Source organism: Elephantulus edwardii, unplaced genomic scaffold (assembly GCF_000299155.1).
Source record: "Elephantulus edwardii isolate Elephantulus edwardi_28Jun2011 unplaced genomic scaffold, EleEdw1.0 scaffold00538, whole genome shotgun sequence".
NCBI classification, from domain to species: domain Eukaryota; kingdom Metazoa; phylum Chordata; class Mammalia; order Macroscelidea; family Macroscelididae; genus Elephantulus; species Elephantulus edwardii.
This window is the reverse complement of record NW_006400288.1, coordinates 149467-154631: the sequence shown is the minus strand read 5'-3', so window position 1 is coordinate 154631 and position 5165 is coordinate 149467. Positions and strand designations below refer to the sequence as shown.

The window sequence follows — 5165 nt, the reverse complement described above, 5'->3', positions numbered from 1 at the left end:
CTCCTGTTGAAACTCTTTACTCTTCAGATACAAATAAGTACTGTTTCACGGCCTAGTGTCGCCAAGTTCAATGCTTTTTTGTTGTAGAAAATTATTTGCTTGTACTTTACTACTGTTCTCTTCACATTTTTCACTTAGGAAAACCAACAATATCACGTCCTGATAAGTTAAATTTACCACAGAAACATTATCACCAAATCTATCTATTATAATGTCCAGAACTATTATAATGATCAGAATAAATGACATGACATGAGATTTGCAACTTAATAGATGAAAAGAAGTTTTGATAATTGTAGAGTGATTATAGGAGAGAGGATTTGCTGTTGGGAACAATATGAAAAGACTATACATTGTGTCTGAGGATGGAGGAATACAAAGATTTGAACTAGGGAGTAGACAGAAACTAAATGAAAATATATAGGTCAGATCATGGAGGAAGGAATGTGCTTCTAAGATAAGGAGTTAAATTTAAATATGAATGGGACGAGTGAAATTGGAGAGATTTGGAGATTAAAATGTAATTCTTAGATGTAGATACTGTCCAAAAAAAGTTGGGTTTTTAGTGTTTTGTTTTTTAAATCAGAGTATAATTTGCATGTATTGAAATAAACACTTTCTTTTTTCTTAATACTGGTTTACTTTATAAAGTTTGTATGCATTGTTTTTCACACCGGATCTTTTCCATTTCCTTCACATCTCCCTGCCCTCCCCTCATCAAATTGTGAGATCTTATGATTAACGTCCTCCCATCCCGACCATCCTCAGCCTTCTGTTTCTCTCCACCCTCCTTGAATCATTATACTTCTTCTATAATAATGGTTTTATACAGTATTTGTCCTTATGGGACTGAGTTAGTTCACTTAGCATAATACTCTCCAGTTCCTCCCAAATTAGGTAGTCATTTACAAAATCATTGCTCCTGCGTGCTGCGTAGTGATGCATCATAATTTCAACGTGTGATGTATCATAATTTCTCAATCCATTCGATTGTGGTTGGACATTTGGGCTGTTTCCATGTTCTTGCAATGGTGAAGAATGCTGCCATAAACATTGGTGTAAAAGTCTCTGTTTGTGTGTCATTTCTCATTTTCTCGCGGTATATTCCAAGCAGTGGAATAGCTGAGTCATATGGAATTACTATGTTCAGCTTTTTGAGAAAACACCAAGCTATCTTCCAGAGTGGTTGTACCATTTTTACAATCCCACTAACAATGTATAAGAGTTCCTATCTCGCCATATCCTCTCCAACATTTATTGTCCTGTTAAAATCACTGCTACTGGAGTGAGATAGTATCTCATTGTTTTGATTTGTATCTCTCTCGCTGCCAGTGATTTTGAGCATTTTTTCATGTGTCTATTGGTCATCTGAATATCTTCCTCTGTGAAAAGCCTTTCCATGTCTTTTGTCCACTTTGTAATTGTGTTATCAGCCTTTTTCTTGTGGTGACCCTGTAGGATTCTATAAACTTTTGATATGAGACCCTTGGCTGAAATGGTATTGCCAAACTTTTTTTCTTACAATCAATAGGTTTTCTTTTCATTCTGTTGAAAACATTTTTTTTATGTGCACAGTGATTTAATCTTTAGAAGGTCTCATTCCTCAATTTTAAACTCTCCAGATTGTGCATATGTGGCTGCAATTGGCAGTCTCTTTCTTTATACCTTAGACTATGTCATCTAAGCTTGATCCCAGTTTGTCTCTGACGAACTTTATGGCTTTGGGCTTTATCCCCGAGGTCTCTGATCCACCTCGAGTTGATTTTTGTGTAGAGTGTGAGACACGGATCCTGAAAATGCATAAATCTTAAATATACAATCTGATGGGGAAACTTTGTTATCAATTTTACAAATTCAGTATCTCCAGCAAATGCAAAGTGCACTATAACAAGTCAAATCAGATTGAAATAGTTAAAAACCAAAGGAGGAGGAAAAGTCTCAAAAGCCACTGAAGAGAAAACATATTACACAAAGCCATGGTCTGTTCAATCACTTGTTATGCATCTGAGAGCTGGACAGTGAATAAGGGTGATAGAAGAATTGATGCCTTTGAGCTGTGGTGTTGGAGGACAGTACGGAATAATGTCATAAACTGCCAAAAGAACAGATATGCCTGGGAGAAAATGCAGCCAGAATGCTCCTTTTCGCAAAGATGACGAAACCTGTCTCACATTTTTTTAACATTTTGAGCGTGTTGTTAGGAGAGGCTATTCTTTGGAAAGGTACATCAGGCTTGGAAAGATAGAGAGCTGACAAGAAAGAGGAAGACCTTCAAAGAAGATGGACTGACAAAGTGCAGCAACGGGCTCAAGTGTGTTAGAGATTATGAGGATGGCATAAAATAGGACAGGGTCCAGACCTGTTTTCATAGAGTCCTTCCATATAAGTCAATTTTGACTCGATGGCACTTAACAATAACAAAGGCGAATAGTGATAAGAATGATAAATGTCTTTGCCAGAGAAACATTCAAACAAGAAAAAAGATAGAATAAAGTATATTAAGTGTTGAAAGAGAAAAAAGAAAACAAAACACAAAAATACTTTGAGGTTTTAAGACTGGAAAGGTTTGTTTTTGTTTTTGTTTTTTTCAATATCCATAAGCACTTTATTACAGGTCTTGGGAGGACAGTGAGTTACCACCATCTGGCACCCCCCCCCCGAAAGTTTTAAGAAGTAAATTATGTTTTAAATTTTAAGCTAGAGACTGTGTTGAAAACGTATTGAGACAGCCAGTCCTGCAGACAAGAAAAACAGAAAAAGGCTCTTGGGAAGGGTGGTAAATCTGAATTACGCAGCACCCCAAAGAGTAAACAACAGAATGCCAATGGGAAGGACATATTATGCATGTTAAAGTTACAATCAGACACTGCATTAATTTAATACTGAGGAAAGGAGGGTGACATGATTCAGATTTATTATTATGCCTCCAATAAGATAGATGATGAGGTCAGATTTTAGTGTACCAGGTTAGAGATACTTATATGAAATCTGTGTGAAGATGAAAGCATGAATTCAAAGATGTGGAGAGATAGGGTGAACATTCAAGATCAGCTCCAGCCAGGAATCTAAGGTTAACACCAAAGTTCCAAGAGTGAGTCAAGAGATAAATACCAGTTCTGGACAGTGAGGTACTTGCCATTTTTCTGTGTGTAATCATGGTTCAGTGCAAAGGTCAGAGAATGTAATATTCAGCAGTCTGTGGGCCTTGAACTTTGCTAACTTTTGAGCACTGTTTGTATGGAATTGTAGGCACAGACAGCTGTGTCTGCCTAGTTTCTAAAGACACAGTGACTACAAGAATGGGAGGTGGTGAAGATGGCATGGAATCCGGCAAGGTTTCCATCTGGCCTCGATGGCACCACCAACAAATAAGAACAATAACGTAGAGAAGAAAAGGAAGAACAATGGAATCCACATAGACCTCAGCTGTTTTCAGAATAATAGTGGAATTGGTTACTTGTAGTGGGGTGGTCATTTTCATGTCACACATCTCAAGTTCTTTTGTTAGTGCCATGGTGACAACACTTCGTATAACCATGTTTCATCTTGCACCATTGTCCAAAATAACTCTGCCTTACTTTTAACTTTTAGGACCTCTTCTTCCACACAAATTCATCAATGTTTATCCAATGGAAGCAAATTTTAAGATCTGAGTATTAGAAATTTCCATTAAGGGTAGATTCAAATTGTCTCCTGTCCAAATCAGTAACAATATCTTACTGAGAACAAAAAAATACAAGTAACCAACACAAGGCCCCGCTGGGATTCGAACCCAGGATCTCCTGTTTACTAGACAGGCGCTTTAACCAACTAAGCCACAGAGCCTGTTCCGGAGAGAAGTATAGTTAGGTATTATTTGTGTATGACTTCACGCTTCTGTCAATATTAACTTTTAGTGATTTGCTTATCATATGACTGGGAAGGAAAAAAAGTAACTATACGAGACTATTTCATTCTGAAGACAAATTTCAAGCAATTATATTAGTACATAGTTTACAGTTTGAAGGTAAAGATCATTCTGTACGTCTTGGCAGATTAGCTCAGTTGGTTAGAACGTGGTGCTAATAATGCCAACGCCGCAGGTTCGATCCCTGTATGGGCCTGTGTGAGTTTTTTCTTTTTATGTATCTCAATTCACTCAATAATCTGGTTTCGCTGTAGCTACAACTTTGATATTTAAAAGAAATTTTTACCGTTGGAGTGGGATTCGAGGGTAACAAAAATCAGTATCTCTTCTGAGAATTTCTCTTAGCAAATAATTAAAACTGATACTCTTTTATTGTTATTTTAAGATGAATGCAAGCATATTTTTTTCCTTCAAGAAGAAAACATTTGTAGATATTACAGTCATATGGTTCATTTATTAAAAAGGAGTCCTAGTGACACAGTGAGTGCTAACTGTAAATTCCGTGGTTCAAATCTACGAGTCACTTCCCTGGAAAAAGACGTGGAAGTCAGCTTCTGCAAAGTTTTACAGCCTTGGAAACCCTGCTCCGTCCCACCGGATGGCTAGGAGTCAGAACCAACAGCGGGTGATGCATTTGGGTCCATTTACCACTTATACCCTAACTCAATACACTTTTCCAAGCAGTCTATAAAGCAGTCACTATTTCTGAAATTAATGATGCAGAAATAGTGAACAGAAGATACATTCTCAGGAATCCATGGATGTATTTCAAGAAATGCTGAAAGAACTTCTTACCTAAAGTTTACTTGTTAAAACTGTCCAGCCCCAACTATTGTCTTTAAAATAAACATACAAGGAAAAGCTGAGTAGTGAGCAGATTTATCGTCAAGCACACAGGAGGCAAGGTAAAAATCTGACTGATTCAGCTGAATTCAGATACAGTTGATTACTTCCATACACAGTAAAATAAATATCATATGCTTACTGATTCAAGCCCAAGTTAAATCACCAGTAGGAGCGCAGGATATACATATTTGGTGTAGACTAATCATACATTCCACCATTTGTCTGTCAGATTGCCCTGCTGTGGTGGTTGAACATTACTGACTGAAAACCAGAGGAATTGTGAGATGACATTAAGAACATCATCCATGAGGAAGTAAAAGGTCATTATAAAGACAGAGGAGAAAGAAAAGATTAAGAGACTCTAAAACTTGCACTGGAATGAAAAGAAATTAAAACAAGGGGAGAGAATGCT

General features: G+C 37.1%; 1 non-coding gene across 1 annotated transcript; it reads right to left on the bottom strand.

Moving 5' to 3' along the window:
• Nucleotides 1–3751: 3751 nt before the first annotated feature.
• On the bottom strand, nucleotides 3752–3825 carry TRNAT-AGU. The gene has a single exon. It is a non-coding gene; the product is annotated as a tRNA-Thr (tRNA).
• Nucleotides 3826–5165: the final 1340 nt, after the last annotated feature.